This window comes from Canis lupus, chromosome X (genome assembly GCF_048164855.1).
Source record: "Canis lupus baileyi chromosome X, mCanLup2.hap1, whole genome shotgun sequence".
Lineage (NCBI taxonomy): Eukaryota > Metazoa > Chordata > Mammalia > Carnivora > Canidae > Canis > Canis lupus.
The window spans coordinates 55,789,677-55,806,888 of NC_132876.1; the positions used below are offsets into that span (position 1 = coordinate 55,789,677).

General features: G+C 36.8%; 1 long non-coding RNA gene across 2 annotated transcripts in view; it reads left to right on the forward strand.

Moving 5' to 3' along the window:
* Positions 1-17,212, forward strand: part of LOC140628640 (uncharacterized) — a 146,976-nt gene that overhangs the window by 71,102 nt on the left and 58,662 nt on the right. The window contains exon 4 of one of the 2 annotated variants that reach the window (XR_012026673.1): positions 190-2,080. The exons of the other annotated variant lie outside the window; for it this stretch is intronic. This is a non-coding gene — a long non-coding RNA (uncharacterized lncRNA). Of the gene's footprint in view, positions 1-189; positions 2,081-17,212 lie in introns of those variants that run through there. 2 annotated transcript variants of the gene reach the window in all.

A 17,212-nucleotide genomic window follows, 5' to 3' on the forward strand; every position in this document is an offset into this window, starting at 1 on the left:
AAAAAGCATATAACCAAGTATACATTTCTAACCTGGAATCTAGAATATTCCTTTTTGTGTGGTATCATCTAATCTTTCTAGTAGTAACATTTATATTACTATTGGAAATATTTCTGTTGTACATACATGTGTTGAGAAAGGTCCTCTTCACAAGATCCTGAAATAGAAACCTTTTTTTTTTTTCTTCAGGTATACTACTTAAGGAGAAATATTGTAAGATCAGTGTTGGTGAATGCTGCAGATGTCTTCAACAGTCAAGTCTACAGGTGTCCATAGTGATAGCAAGGGCTGTTGGAGTCCTTGTTAGTGATAGCTACTGTGGTCTTTCTGCTCTTTTTTCCTGTGAAGAGAATTTATCGCTGAAATGCATGTAGGCACATACATAGCAGCAGTAGTGGGATCTGAGGCACATGAGCACTTGCAGCAGCAGTAGCATTGGAATATAAGGTGTGAGGGTCATGGAGCTGGGACAGGCACAGGAATAGTCTTGGAAGTGGATATTATCTCCAACCCCAGAGGAGGTGGGGGCAAAGTTCAGCTCCAGCTCTGGGGGCAATATGCTGCATCTTTATCACTGTTATTTTTTATAGGCAGGAGAAAACAAGGCTAGAGGAAATTTGGTGTGAAGGAGTAGAACAGACATATGGCTTGTTCAATTGGTTCTTCAGGTTATTTTTTTCCCCAAGGTTAGTCTATTCTTGGGAGACAAACAGTTCAGCTAATCATTTATGAGACAGATAATGGGAATTTGGAGTATCTGTATCTGGCCTTGTCATATAAACCCAAAGAATTCATCTACTAGTCTTTATCTAAATAATATGGGGAGGGGAAATTCTTTGTGATAAACCATTTTCTAGAACACAAAAGGCTGGGGGTAATTTCTTTCTTGTTTTCTAGGAGCATAGTACTCTTGTAAACTTTAACATTGCCAATCATTTTCAAGCTGTTATTAATATACAGTAAAAAGGGCCCAGATTTGGAGATAGATTGTTGTAAAGGAATGTTTAGAGTAATTTATCCCTGTAATATTTTGGTTAGTTTCACTGAATGCCAAACTGACAAATATATTGTCCATTGTTTCCCTGATGGGAACAGTGTTCCATCTTCAAAATCAACAATAAAATATTCTAGAAGTTCTCTCTATAGAAGGCAGAATCTTTCACTGTAATCATATACAAATGTTTTGAGGAAATTTTAAATATAGGATTAAAATGATTATTTTGCTGAGAACAACAAATCCCTATAGAAGAACATAATACTATGGACTTAAATAACAATATCAAGAAATCTTGGGGTTCATTACTCATGTTATGAGACTTAGTGAAGGTGAGAATCTGGAGTAACAATCCTTGATTTGATTTTTACTATAGTATATAACTTTGGAGAAATGAAAAAGAATGAAAGTCCCTATTGTTTAACAGTTATTTCCTCTATGCATGGTCACCCAATAATTTGAGCATAATCTTAGGTTGGAAAACAAGTACACAGTCCCTATATTAATTTGAATTTACTGCTTGCCCTAGTAATTCAGACTCTATCATGTCTTTATTGTAAACCATGGGGAATATATATGTAGCAAGATTTGTGTTGTGTTAACCTTGTCTTGGCAGTAAATGCTTGTGTTGGAAGCTTGCTTATTTTAGCAGAGACAGGCCTAAGTCTGAGATGCATATTTTCTGAACACATGGTATTTATGATACTGTGAGTTTTTCCTTTTCCAAATGTGCTCTCATACATGTGTTGGTTTAAATTTTGCACAGTTCTGTACTGATTGCTGTCACCCATATAAGAGTGTATTTTCTTTTATAAATGACTTAGACTGTCTAGGTCTACTGGTCTCCTTTATTAACTTTTTGCTAAATACTTTGCTTATCAAAAAATTGATAATGAGAAAAAAATTATTCCTTTTTTTATACCTTAAATGTACTGAATAGCTCCATAGATTAGATTCCATATGGTTTTGTTTTTCTCTAGTCTGCCCTACAAACATGGTTATGTTGGTTAAGATGGTATTTTCTATTGAGTTGAGAATTTTAACATAGTAGACAATGTATATCATAATAAAGAATCTTAAATAATATATCAGGCAGTGTTTTGGTGTGTGTTGAATAGTTTTATTTATCTCATTTTCTCATAAAAATATTTAGGGATAAAATTCTGGTACAAGTAAGCCCCAAATAATCACTCTTTTTTTACTTTATCAGTGACTATAACATTTGGAAAAACAGCTTATTAAGTAGAGAGTTATTTTTTAAAAACCTGGAAAATAGGAACATTATCAACTGTTTAAAAAGATTTGCATATCTTATTTCATTGATATTTTTCTTGTTTATAAGTGCTTTCATGTATTATTTAATTGCTGATTATTCTGTAATCATATTTTACCTCACCCCAGAATGAAATCTATTTATTTGACTATAAAAACAGCCCAGTGGCATGATCACAGACAGTCTGTAACTATCAGAGTTAAAAGTTCAATTGTTTTATATATCTTAAACACTAAAATCTGAAATTAACATAATTTATGAATTTATCCTTCTCCAGAACAAAAATTATCATCTGTATTTTCTTGAATCTTTATATATCAACATTTTTTAAAACCACAAAATTTATGTTAGGTCATGTAAAATATGACTTGGTTGGAAAGAGTGTTACAATGAAATCAAATTCACTATAATTCACTTTAATGCAATATAGATGTTATTTTGCCACATTTTAAAATCATGTATATTCTCCAAAAATCTAATAGAGAAATATTTTAACACAAGCATATTGAATAACACTTTATTAACTGTAGTATTGCTTTTCTAAATTTGTAAACCATTAATTACTACAGAAATTTCACTCTAATTTTTAAAGCCTATATCTATGATGTTCCTTTTTTTAAAGATTTATTTATTTATTTATTCATGGGAGACACAGAAAGACAGAGGCAGAGACATAGGCAGAGGGAGAAGCAGGCTCCCTACAGGGAGCCCGATGTGGGACTCTATCCTGGATCCTGGGATCACACCCTGAGCTGAAGGCAGATGCTTAACAACTGAGCCACCCAGGTGTCCCATATCTTTAATGTTGTAATAATGGGAACATTCTACTTACTAAACTGAGGACTGATATCTGATTTTGTTATTAATAAGTAATCTTGAATGATTTAGATTGTAAGTACAGCCTGTAGTATACTTTCTTCTCCTTTTCACAGGAGAAATTGCTTATAAAAATTTATTTCTTCCCACTAGAGTATGGGATAAAGAAGTAACTTGAATTTCTTTCTGATACATACACAATAAGCATTTAGGAAAGTTTTAAAAATTATTAAAGTATAACTCCTGCCTTTTTTCCTTCTCTTATAAATCTTACACCAAGTGAAGTGGAGAGCACTAAGGAAGCAAAGGCTGAAAAATATAAAATTAAAAAATAACTGGTCAAATAGTTGTATGACTGCTAACTTATTCAGGCATAATAGGATTTCTTGTTCAACTACAATGCATCCTTGCAAAAAAAGATAAGACATAGAGAAGGACCCCAACTATGTGATTCTTTTTCTTCCTGTGGGCGTTAAAGTTTGTGAAGGTCTTTTTAAAAATATTTCCTCAAGACTTTCAGAAAAGTAGAGACAAATAGCTTGAATCCTTTGGGAAAATACATTGCTAAATTCCAAAATAATAATATGGAATCCCAGAACTGAAACTGATCTTTGTTTCAAGAAAGTAGAATTATTTTATTATATCAGAGTATAATTTATTTTAAAGACAACAAAGGAAGAAAGATTGCATATCATTTTACATGTGTTGGTGCTTTTGTAGTTTTTTACCAAAATATTTTATCTATCACATTAGTGTTGTTATCAAAGTCCCCTCTCTGTGACTAATTAAAGCCTTGTAGTTACTGGAGAAACATAATAATATTTCAAGATGTTTAAGATCAGTGAAAGTCTTTATAATCTTATAGACTCCTTCCCTGATTATGTAGTAAGCCATTCACAGTCCTATCTTACAATATCAACTACATATTTACAAACATTCTCAACTGTCTCATAATATCCTGAAGCAACATTAAAGACCATGAAGAAAAGCTTCCTAAATAAGTAGACTAAAATAATTGCAGTGACTGTCATATAAATTTAGATGTTTAATTTACTAATACTTTCTGCTCATTTATTGCCTGTTCTTTCTTATCATTTACTCTGATCAAAATAAATAAATAATAATTAAATAATGTTTTAAAATAATAATTCAGATATTTTTATCTTATCTGTACAGATATTGGCTCTTTTCCTTTGCCTAGTACAAATTATTAACCCCATAGACTAGCCATCAACACTTTGAGCTGTACCACATCCCAGGGAAATGAGAAGCCAATAATGCTATTTTTACTGATGAGACTATTGAAACACAAAGGTTTGATTATGTGCCTGTGGTCACAGAACTAGTTAGTGGCAAAGGAGAAACAAAACAAAAACTCTTAATCTCAACTTCTAGCCCATTAATTGATGCTATCTCCTCACTTTATTTACTATCAGAAAGTATGACTCAAACTTTAGAATATTTATTCTGTCATTTAAGCCTCCAATTTTTTTATTTTCTTGAATAGAGATCAGGATAAATGATAGTAAAAGAATTAAGTACGATAAAAACAATATTAAATGTCATTTCTGACTCAGGTATTTAAGGGAGCAAAAACACAGAAAGTGAATAGATCAGAAAGTGCATAAATGCATGGTAATTTAAAACATTAAATTGAGAAAACTTAAATGATAATGTTGTGAATTCGCATTTGAAGAGCTATTGTCTATTCTTATTTTCTGAAATAGCTTGTTCTGACTTCAGTATATACATATTTTTTTCAGATAAAATATAAACAGTAGTAAGATGATTGATAAATGATTAACAACTGCTGTACTAATTACTAATTACTAACACATGTGATTCTCACTTGCATTTATGGGATGCACTGTTAAAAGCTTAGAATGTATAAGATTGTTGCACATCAATATCTTAAGATGTACAGATATTATCTTTATTTTACATAATTGAAAATATAACATTGAAAGTATTTCTTTTTTGGCAGGATTAATAGTGAATGACTGATAATAATGGCAACATGAACAATCTAGAAGCCTTAGGTTTTTAGAAATCTTAAAAGTGAATAATCTTTTTCCAAGAAGTATCTCATAAGCCCAGCTGTAAGATTATTACATTTATATGCATGACAGAAATTATATGGCATTTAGCCTAAGTTCAGAAAGTGCTTTTCCTTAAAAAAAAAAAAAGGCAAATTTCCTCACTGACCCATTTACTGAGGTGTGGGAGGCCCATGAAGTTGGTAAAGCATGGCAGAAATTTATGTAAAAGACATATGTGACCACTAAGAGCCATTGGGGGAATAGTTGAGTGTGGATATTGTGAGCAATTTATTAAAAACCTTGTTCTATTCATACAAGACTGCTCAACAGGACACCTTTCATTCTCTGGAATCAAAAGGTGAGTAGCATGTAATGGCATTTAGTACTTAGGCATTCTGTTCCCTTGAAATCTCCTATAGCTTAATATTTGATTAATATGGGGGAAAGGCCATAAAAAGCTTATGCACAAGCAAGGAATACTTTTAAAGAGTGGAGGAAACGGAGTCATTCTTGACCTATATTAACTCATTCATTTTACAAATTATTTTTCTTCAATTCTAAGTTTTTTTTCTTCAATTCTAAGTTTTTTTAATATTATATTTATCCACTTGATAGAGAAAGAGAGCACAAACAAGGGGAGCAATAGGCAGAGGGAGAGAGAGAAGTAGGCTCCCCACTGAGCAGAAACCCTCATGTGGGGCTTGAGCCCAGGACCTTGGGATTATGACCTGAGCTGAAGGCATATGCATAACCAGCTGAGCCACTCAGGCATCCCTATTTTTAAGTTTTTGATAAAGCCATTAGTGGTTTATATTTTTTTAAATATATATTTTTTATTTATTTATGATAGTCACAGAGAGAGAGAGAGAGAGGCAGAGACATAGGCAGAGGGAGAAGCAGGCTCCATGCACTGGGAGCCCGACGTGGGATTCGATCCCGCGTCTCCAGGATCGCGCCCTGGGCCAAAGGCAGGCGCCAAACCGCTGCGCCACCCAGGGATCCCTATATTTTAAAGATACTAAAGGTCAAACTACAAAATAATAAATTTTTTAATGGAAAGAAATAGGCTTTTGGATTGCTTAATTGTATGCTTCTGTATTGTTATAGGCTACACTGTTCTTTGGCAACCTTTTGTTAACTAATCATAGCCATGTTCCCAAGATCTGAATCTTAATCTTATCCGAGTAAGTAGTAAGAAAGTAGTACTCTGCCTTGAGCTCATGTTCATTTTTGTTGTTACCTGCTTACTTGTAATTATATGAATAATCATAATTTTACTTTACAAAAATTTAATATGCACATACACATGGCCACTCTACTATGAACTGCAGTTCTTAGGCGGAATCAGGTATAATCATTGCTTTCAAAATTCTCAAAGTCTAATAGGAGCAAAACACATAGAAAATTTAAATACAGGGGCGGGGCAAGATGGTGGAAGAGTAGGGTCTCCAAGTCACCTGTCCCCACCACATTACCTAGATAACTTTCAAATCATGCTGAAAACCTACGAATTTGGCGTGAGATTTAAAGAGAGAACAAAAAAATAAATAAATAAAGAGAGAACAGCTGGAATGCTACAGTGAGAAGAGTTCGCGCTTCTATCAAGGTAGGAAGACAGGGAAAAAGAAATAAAGAAACAAAAGGCATCCAAGGGGGAGGGGCCCCGCAAGGAGCCAGGCTAAGGCCACGGCGAGCACCCTCAGGACACGAAAGCCCGTCCCGGTGAAGCAGGAGCTTCACCAATATTCCCAGATGGAAAGGCGCTCACAGTGAGTTGGAGCAGGATCCCAGGAGGGCGGGGATGCCCTCAGGCTCCCTGGGACACTAACAGACACCTGCGCCCCGGGAGAGAGCGTGCCACACCCCGCAGCAGAGCTAGCTAAAGGGCTGCAGGTCGCGCACTGCTGGACCCCGGAGAAGCTCGGAGGCAGCTCCGGCTGCGCTCTGCATGGAGGGGGCTGCGCGGCCGGGAGGGCAATTCCGACAGAACAGGCTGGGAGCACAGGGTGCCGGGGACACAGCCCAAGATCCGGCACTCCCCCCGGGACAGGCAGAGGCCAGGAGGGTGCAGGACAGCAAGGACGCTCCAGCCTCCGGGTGGCCCCGAGCTGAGCATATCAGCGGCCCCGCCCCCGGGGCATCCAGGCCCCTGCAGACTGAGAGCTCCATAGCTACTGCAGGAGCTGAATCCAGGGCTGGAGAGCTGGCCGGCCACTGCTACTGTTGTTGTTCCTCCTGGAGACTCACAGGATAAACAACCCCCACTGAGCTTCACAGTGGCCTCATTGGATAAACAGGTTAAACAACCTTCACCGAGCCATGCACCAGGTTGGGGGCTGAGCAGCTCCCCCAAGTGCTAACACCTGAAAATCAACACAGCAAGCCACTCCCCCGGAATACCAGCTAGACCGACAGGGGAAAAACAAATTATTGACCAAGCAGTACTGGAAAGTTCCAGGGGAAGTCAAGGGATTTACAGTATACAGAATCAAAGGATACTTGTTTTCTATTTTTTGATTTGTTTGCTTCCCCCCCTTTTTATCCTCTTCTCTTTTTTGTTTCCTTCCTTTCCTTTTTTTTGTCTTTTTCTTTTCTTCTTTCTCTTCTCTCTTTTTCTCCTTTTCCCAATACAACTTGTTTTTGTCCAGTCTGCACTGAGCAAAATGACTAGAAGAAAAAACTCACCTCAAAAGAAAAACTCAGAAACAGCCTTTCTACCACAGAGTTACAAAATTTGGATTACAAGTCAATGTCAGAAAGCCAATTCAGAAACACTGAAAAAATATTTAATAAAAAAATATTAGATAATATTATATCTATATTATATCTATATGTGGCAAAGAGGGAAACTGAGGAAAAAAGAGACAAACAATTAAAAGATCATGAGGATAGATGAAGGGAAATAAGTGACAGCCTAAGGAAGAAAAATCTACATTTAATTGGGGTAATCGAGGCCACTGAAAGAGACAGAGGTCTAGAATATGTATTTGAACAAATCATAGCTGAAAACTTTCCTAATCTGGGAAGGCAAACAGGCATTCAGATCCAGGAAATAGAGAGACCCCCCCTAAAATCAATAAAAACCATTCAACACCTCGACATTTAATAGTGAAGCTTGCAAATTCCAAAGATAAAGAGAAGATCCTTAAAGCAGCAAGAGACAAGAGATCCTTAAATTATATGGGGAGAAGTATCAGATTAACAGCAGACATCTCCACAGAGACCTGGCAGGCCAGAAAGTGCTGGCAGGATATATTCAGGGTCCTAAATGAGAAGAACATGCAGCCAAGAATACTTTATCCAGCAAGGCTCTCATTCAGAATGGAAGGAGAGATAAAGAGCTTCCAAGATAGGCAGGAACTGAAAGAATATGTGACCACCAAACCAGCTCTGCAAGAAATTTTAAGGGGGTCTCTTGAAATTCCTCTTAAAGAGGAAGTCTAATGTAACAATCCACAAAAACAGGGACTGAATAGGTATCATGATGACACTAACCTCATGTCTTTTGATAGTAACTCTGAATGTGAATGGGCTTAATGACCCCATCAAAAGGCACAGGGTTTCAGACTGGATAAAAAAGCAGGACCCATCTATTTGCTGTCTACAAGACACTCATTTTAGACAGAAAGACATTTACAGCCTGAAAATAAAAGGTTGGAGAACCATTTACCATTCAAATGGTACTCAAAAGAAAGCAGGAGTCGCCATCCTTATATCAGATAAACTAAAGTTTATCCCTAAGACTGTAGTCAGAGATGAAAAGGGACACTATATCATACTTAAGGGATCTATCCAAGAAGAGGACTTAACACTCTTCAATATACATGCCCCGAATGTGGGAGCTTCCAAATATATCAATTAATAACCAGAGTTAAGACATACTTAGATTATAGTGCACTGATACTTCGTGATTTCAATGTAGCGCTTCCTACAATCGATAGGTCTTCTAACCATAACATCTCCAAAAAGAAGAGCTTTAAATTACACACTGGACCAGATGAATTTCACAGATATCTACAGAACTTTACATCCAAACGCAACTGAATACACATTCTTCTCAAGTGCATATGGAACTTTCTCCAGAATAGACCACATACTGGGTCACAAATTGGGTCAAACAATACCAAAAGATTGGGATCATCCCTTGCATATTCTCAGACCATAATGCCTTGAAATTAGAGCTAAATCACAAGAAGAAGTTTGTAAGGATTTCCAACACGTGGAGGTTAAGGACCATCTTGCTAAAAGATGAAAGGGTCAACCAGGAAATTAAGGAAGAATTAAGAAGATTCATGGAAACTAATGAGAATGAAGACACAACCGTTCAAAATCTTTGGGATGCAGCAAAAGCAGTCCTGAGGGAGAAATACATCGTAATACAAGCATCCATCCAAAAACTGGAAAGAACTCAAATACAAAAGCTAACCTTACACCTAAAGGAGCTAGAGAAAAAACAGCAACTAGATCTTAGACCCAGCAGAAGAAGAGAGGTAAAGATTCCAGCAGAACTCAATGAAATAGAGACGAGAAGAACTGGGGAACAGATTAACAAAACCAGGAGTTGGTTCTTTGAAGGAATTAATAAGATAGATAAACCATTAGCCAGCCTTATTTAAAAGAAGAAAGAAAAGACTCAAATTAATAAAATCATGAATGAGAAAGGAGAGATCACTACCAACATCAAGGAAATACAAACGATTTTAAAAACATATTATGAAAAGCTATACACTAATAAATTAGGCAATCTAGAAGAAATGGACACATTTCAGGAAAACCACAAACTACCAAAACTGGAACTGGAAGAAATAGAAAACCTGAACAGGCCAATAATCAGGGAGGAAATTGAAGCAGTCATCAAAAACATCCCAAGACACAGAAGTCCAGGGCCAGATGGCTTCCCTGGGGAATTCTATCAAACTTTTAAAGAAGAAAGCATACCTATTCTACTAAAGCTGTTTGGAAAGATAGAGATGGAATACTCCAAACTGACTCTATGAGACCCGTATCACCTTAATTCCAAAATTGGACAAAGATCCCATCAAAAGGAGGATTATAGACCAATATCCCTGATGAACATGGATGCAAAAATTCTCAACAAGATACTAGCCGATAGGATACAACAATACATTAAGAAGATTATTCACCATGACCAAGTAGGATTTATCCCCAGGATGCAAGCCTGGTTCAACACTCGTAAAGCAATCAATGTGTTTCATCATATCGGCAAGAGAAAAAACAAGAACCATGGGATCCTCTCAATAAATCCAGAGAAAGCATTTGACAAAATACAGCATCCATTCTTGATCAAAACTCTTCAGAGCGTAGGGATAGAGGGAAAATGCCTCAACATCTTAAAAGACATCTACAAAAAGCCCACGCAAATATCATTCTCAATGGGGAAGCACTGGGAGACTTTCCCCTAAGATAGGAACAAGACAGGGATGTCCACTCTCACCACTGCTATTCAGCATAGTACTGGAATTCCTAGCCTCAGCAATCAGACAACAAAAAGAAATAAAAGGCATTCAAATTGGCAAAGAAGAAGTCAAACTCTCCCTCTTCGCCGATGACATGATACTCTACATAGAAAACCCAAAAGCCTCCACCCCAAGATTGCTAGAACTCATACAGCAATTTGGTAGCGTGGCAGGATATGAAATTAATGCCCAGAAATCAGTGGCATTACTATACACTAACAATGAGACTGAAGAAAGAGAAATTAAAGAGTCAATCCCATTTACAATGGCACCCAAAAGCATAAGATACCTAGGAATAAACCTAACCAAAGAGGTAAAGGATCTCTACCCTAAAAACTATAGAACACTTCTGAAAGAAATTGAGGAAGACACAAAGAGATGGAAAAAGATTCCATGCTCATAGATTGGAAGAATTAATATTGTGAAAATGTCAATGTTACACAGGGCAGTTTACACATTTAATGCAATCCCTATCAAAATACCATGGACTTTCTTCAGAGACTTGGAACAAATTATCTTAAGATTTGTGTGAAATCAGAAAAGACCCCAAATAGTGAGAAGAATTTTAAAACAGAAAACCATAGCTGGGGGCATCACACTGCCAGATTTCATGTTGTACTACAAAGCTGTGGTCATCAAGACAGTGTGGTACTGGCACAAAAACAGACACATAGGTCAGTGGAACAGAATAGAGAATCCAGAAGCGGACCCTCAATGTAATGATCAACTAATATTCAACAAAGCAGGAAAGACTTTCCACTGGATAAAAGACAGTCTCTTCAATAAATGGTGCTGGCTGTTGGGGATTTATCCTAAAGATTCAGATGCAAGGAAATGCCGGGACACCTGCACCCCGATGTTTACAGCAGCAATGTCCACAATAGCCAAACTGTGGAAGGAGCCTCGGTGTCCATCGAAAGATGAATGGATAAAGAAGATGTGGTTTATGTATACAATAGAATATTACTCAGCCATTAGAAACGACAAATACCCACCATTTGCTTCAACGTGGATGGAACTGGAGGGTATTATGCTGAGTAAAGTAAGTAAATCGGAGAAGGACAAACAGTGTATGTACTCATTCATTTGGGGAATATAAATAATAGTGAAAGGGAATATAAGAGAAGGGAGAAGAAATGTGTGGGAACGAACTCTAGGAAACAAAGTAGGGGTGGTGGACGGGGAGGAGGGCGGGGGGTGGGCATTAGTGGGTGACACCACTGAAGGGGGCACTTGATGGGATGAGCACTGGGTGTTATTCTGGATGTTGGTAAATTGAAAACCAATAAAAAATTATTTTATTAAAAAAATATAAAAAATCATAAGGAAGATAAAAAAATAAAATAAAATAAATGGTGCTGGGAAAATTGGACATCCACATGCAGAAGAATGAAACTAGACCACTCTCTTGCACCATACACAAAGATAAACTCAAAATGGATGAAAGATCTAAATGTGAGACAAGATTCCATTAAAATCCTAGAGGAGAACACAGGCAACACCCTTTTTGAACTCGGCCACAGTAACTTCTTGCAAGATAGATCCACAAAGGCAAAAGAAACAAAAGCAAAAATGAACTATTGGGACTTCATCAAGATAAGAAGCTTTTGCACAGCAAAGGATACAGTCAAAAAAACTCAAAGACAACCTACAGAATGGGAGTAGATATTTGCAAATGACATATCAGATAAAGTGCTAGTATCCAAGATCTATAAAGATTTTATGAAACTCAACAGCAAAGAAACAAACAATCCAATCATGAAATGGGCAAAAGACATGAAGAGAAATCTCACAGAGGAAGACATAGACATGGCCAACAAGCACATGAGAAAATGCTCCACATCACTTGCCATCAGGGAAATACAAATCAAAACCACAATGAGATACCACCTCACACCAGTGAGAATGGGGAAGATTAACAAGGCAGGAAACCACAAATGTGGAGACGATGTGGAAAAAGGGGAACCCTCTTGCACTGTTGGTGGGAATGTGAACTGGTGCAGCCACTCTGGAAAACTGTGTGGAGGTTCCTCAAAGAGTTAAAAATAGACCTGCCCTATGACCCAGCAATTGCACTGCTGAGGATTTACCCCAAAGATACAGATGCAATGAATCCCGGGCACCTCCACCCCAATGTTCATAACAGCAATGTCCACAATTGCCAAACTGTTGAAGGAGCCTTGGTGTCCATCGAAAGATGAATGGATAAAGAAGATGTGGTTTATGTATACAATGGAATATTACTCAGCCATTAGAAACGACAAATGCTTTTGCTCCATTTGCTTCGACGTGGATGGAACTGGAGGGTATTATGCTGAGTGAAATAAGTCAATTGGAGAAGGAAAAACATTCTATGGTCTCATTCATTTGGAGAGAGAAAAATAGTAAGGGGAATAAAGGGGAAAGGAGAAAAAATGAGTGGAATATATTAGGGATGGAGACAGAAAATGTGAGTCTCCTAACTCTGGAAAACGAACTTGGGGTGGTGGAAGGGGAGGTGGGCAGGGGGTGGGGGTGATGGGGTGATTGGCACTAAGGGGGGTACTTGATGTGATGAACACTGGGTGTTATTGTATATGTTGGCAAATTGAACACCAATAAAAAATAAATTTATAAAAAAAATTGAAATACATTGCAATAAAGTTGATATACAAAATGCTTAGATAGCACAGAAGATAAAATCTGTATATATACTTGAGTAAAAGCAGTACCTGGATAACGTCTATATAGAAGTCAATGCTTAAGCCTTGAAATAAAGGACAATTAGTAGTCATGAGAATAAAGGGAAAATCATTCTTGGTAGGGATAATAGTGTACATGAGCACACAGAGATATAAAATATGGTTTCAGACAACAGCTAACATTTCAGTACAGGATTCATGAGATGTGGTATAAAAGGACATTAAAAATTAGTCAGCGTCTTGTCTGTTTTTCTAAGTGACTTTGTATACCACTCTTACTATTTATCCTATAGGCGATATGTTGAATAATTTTATTTATTTTTTAAAGTTTTTGTTTCATTTATTCTGACGTTTCCAAATGCCATACTCCGTTAAAACATACTGTTTCTCAAAGTGGATGAGTTGACAGCATCTAATCAGTATGAACTAAACTTGGAAATAGCAACTACTATGTTCTACTTGCCACAGCACATTGATTCATTCCATAGTCCTCTAAATTGCCTAGCTGTTTCTGAATGTAACCATCCTTAAACAAGAAGAAATACTGGTCAGTAGTAGATTTTCATCTAATTTGTAGCACCAGCCTCAGTTTGTAATATAAATTCTTGTTTTTGTTTTTGTTTTTATTGTACTAGCTATGACCAATATTCTTTTAATTTAAATTCAATTAATTAACATATAATGTAATATTACTTTCAGAGGTAGAAGTCATGATTCATCAGTCTTATATAATACCCAGTGTTCATTATATTGCATGCCCTCCTTAATGTCCATCACCCCGTTACCCCATCCTGGCACTTTCTCTCCCCTCCAGCAACACTCCGTTTGTTTCCTATGATTAAGAGTCTCTCTCTCTTTTTTAAGATTTTATTTATTTATTCATGACAGACACACACACAGAGAGAGAGAGAGAGAGAGGCAGAGGGAGAAGCAGGCTCCATGCAGGGAACCCGACGTAGGACTCTATCTCAGGTCTCCAGGATCACACCCTGGCCCGAAGGCGGCACTAAACCGCTGAGCCACTGGGGCTGCCTGACTAAGAGTCTCTTATGGTTTATCTCCCCATCTGGTTTCATCTTGTTTTACCTTTTCCTCTCTTCTCCTATGATCCTCTGTTTTGTTTCTTGAATTCCACGTGTGAATGAGATCATATGATGTCTTTCTCTGATTGACTTATTTCACTTAGCATAATACCCTCTAGTTCCAACCATGTTGTTGCAAATGGCAAGATTTCATTTTGTTTAATTACTAAGTAGTCAAAATCCTAGAGAAGAAGAAAGGAATCTATCAAAGTTGAATAATTTTAAACAGAGAATTGACATAAGCATCTGAATTTTAAAAAGTTTTTTGTTGGCAATGAGCAGGGTAGATGCATGGGGAGGTGAGTGTTGGAGGGATGTATAGGAAGGCAGTAAAACTGGTTTAGGATGCTGTTGACAGTATTCAGTAGATACATATCAGTGCAGAGGCGCTGGATTAAAAAGAAGACAAAACTGAAAATTATCAGTATTAAATTAAATATAATTAAATTATGATTATCATTAACCTATTTTTTATTTATTTTGCATGATAGAGTCTGGCCTAAGGTGATTCAAAAATATCTTGTTAAAAAAGATTTTATTTATTAGCGAGAGAAAGAGAGCAGGAGCAGGGGCATAAGAGAGGGAAAAGCAGACAACCTACTGAGCAGGGAGCCTGATACAGGGTTCAATCCCAGGACTCTGGGATCACAACCTGAGGAAAAGGCAGATACTTAACTGATTGAACCACCCAAGTGCCCTAAACGTATCTTTTGATAGGAATTCTAGAATTTCAAGTGATAGGTACTTGTTCACATTCCTGTTTTACAGCTGTCTCTTACTGCCAACCAATGCCAGTATATCAGTATGGTTGCAAATGTTAAATATTTTTTTCCATTACTGTCGCTAGGACAATGGACTAATATTAAGTAAATTCATTTGCTGTTCCTGCTTAACTCCATTATGATGTCAAATATTTTAAACTTGTTTACAAATATAAACATGAAATATTCCTTTCATATCTTTCTTTTCTACCAATTCATGCACATCACCTTGTTTTTTTGTTTTTGTTTTTAATATTTTTTTTTCAATTTTTTTTTATTTATTTATGATAGTCACAGAGAGAGAGAGAGAGAGAGGCAGAGACACAGGCCGAGGGAGAAGCAGGCTCCATGCACCGGGAGCCCGACGTGGGATTCGATTCCGGGTCCCCAGGATCGCGCCCTGGGCCAAAGGCAGGCGCCAAACCGCTGCGCCACCCAGGGATCCCGCACATCACCTTGTTAAACATTAGCTTAAGATCCCATTCTGGGATAAATTTATCTTTTCTTTTGGATGTTCTTTACCTTGCATTTCTCAATATTGTAGTATCAAAGAGAAATCATTTGTAAGATTATTGATTTGTTCTTTTTTGTTTCATACTACCCTTAAGACCACAGAATCTAAAAATTTACTCATCACTAACCATCATTTAGGAGACCCCACACGCAATGAAATGTATAATCATCTAGATTAAGCTAAACTTATTTGTAATTCCTCTCAATTTTTTTTTCTAATACTGGATTTTAACTTTCCTAAGCTTAAGGACTAAGCCATCTGTTTCTTTGGAATCCACTATAATACATGGTTCTAGATTTTAATTATTTTGATTTAAAAAATAGAGTTTAAGATTATTATTTTTTTTACTTCTTTGGATTGATGCAGAGACAAAGTCTTCTTTGTATACCTTCATGGTATGGAAAGAACTCCGAGAGTTCTGCCTTATGAAGATCTTGAAGTTATTTTTGCTTGCAAATTGGAAAATTCTTTATTAAGCTTATCACGTTTAATAATTCTTTAAAGAAGAAAATTTTAAAAAGGTATACAATGATTCTGATTCAAACTCTTTAGAACAAAGACTCAGTGGCAGATGGTTTGCTTTCCAAGTTATAGCAGGCAACAGATTCAGCAAATTTTATCTCACTGCATAACAGTATTCTTCATCTTTTCATTCTTCAAATCAGTTACATTATTGCTCACTGTCTAACTCTTAAACAATGTAGTTTTGGATTTGTTGTGGCAGTTCCCAACTTCAAATAAATAATTTTTTGCTAAATAAGACTAAGATAGCTGTGGTAACAGATAAACCATCAACTATGTGGCTTAAGAGCTACATAAAGTGAAAAATATTTTAGATGAGCTGACAGCTTTCATCTAAGTGTTGATGCAGGCATAATGTTCCTTGAATCTTGTGGTTTCTCTGCCTTCAACACACAACATCTGAAATCACTGCAGTAAACAGCATGGGTGATCACAGTAGAAGGTTTTTATACGATAGGGTTGGAATTAGTGTTCAACACTCCTACTCCTATTCTACTACACAGAAATCAGATATGATAACATTTAGCAAAAGCCATTAATGCTAAGAAATTTAGTTGAGATGTGTGATAGAAGGTAATGAGTTTGGTCAGCATATATCAGAATCTGTTACATTGGGAGAATTGTTTTTTATCACTTAAAAATGTCAAATTTGAGGGGACCTAAAATGGCAGTGTAGTAAGAGGACCCTAGGTTTGCCTTATTTATTTAAACACAGTGAGATAACTATCAAAGCATTCTGAATTCCCAGGAAATCAACCTGAGAACTGACAGAACAACCAGGACAAATAGAAGGAGAGAAGAGGCCATATCAAGGAAGGTAAGAAGTGCCGAGAAATGATTTGGAGGAGAAATGGATCATAGAAGCTGCAGAGAGGAGGGAATCCTCGTTGCAGAGAAGAGCAAAAGAGAGTGGATTGTACAGGGACATGTGCAAGGAGAACACTTCCCCAAAGTCATTGGCTAGGAAAAAGAGAGGGGCTGAAATTCCTGAGTTTTTGCAATGAGTGGGGCTCAAAGTGTGGGGTTTTAAAGGTGCCAGACTTGTCTGGGATA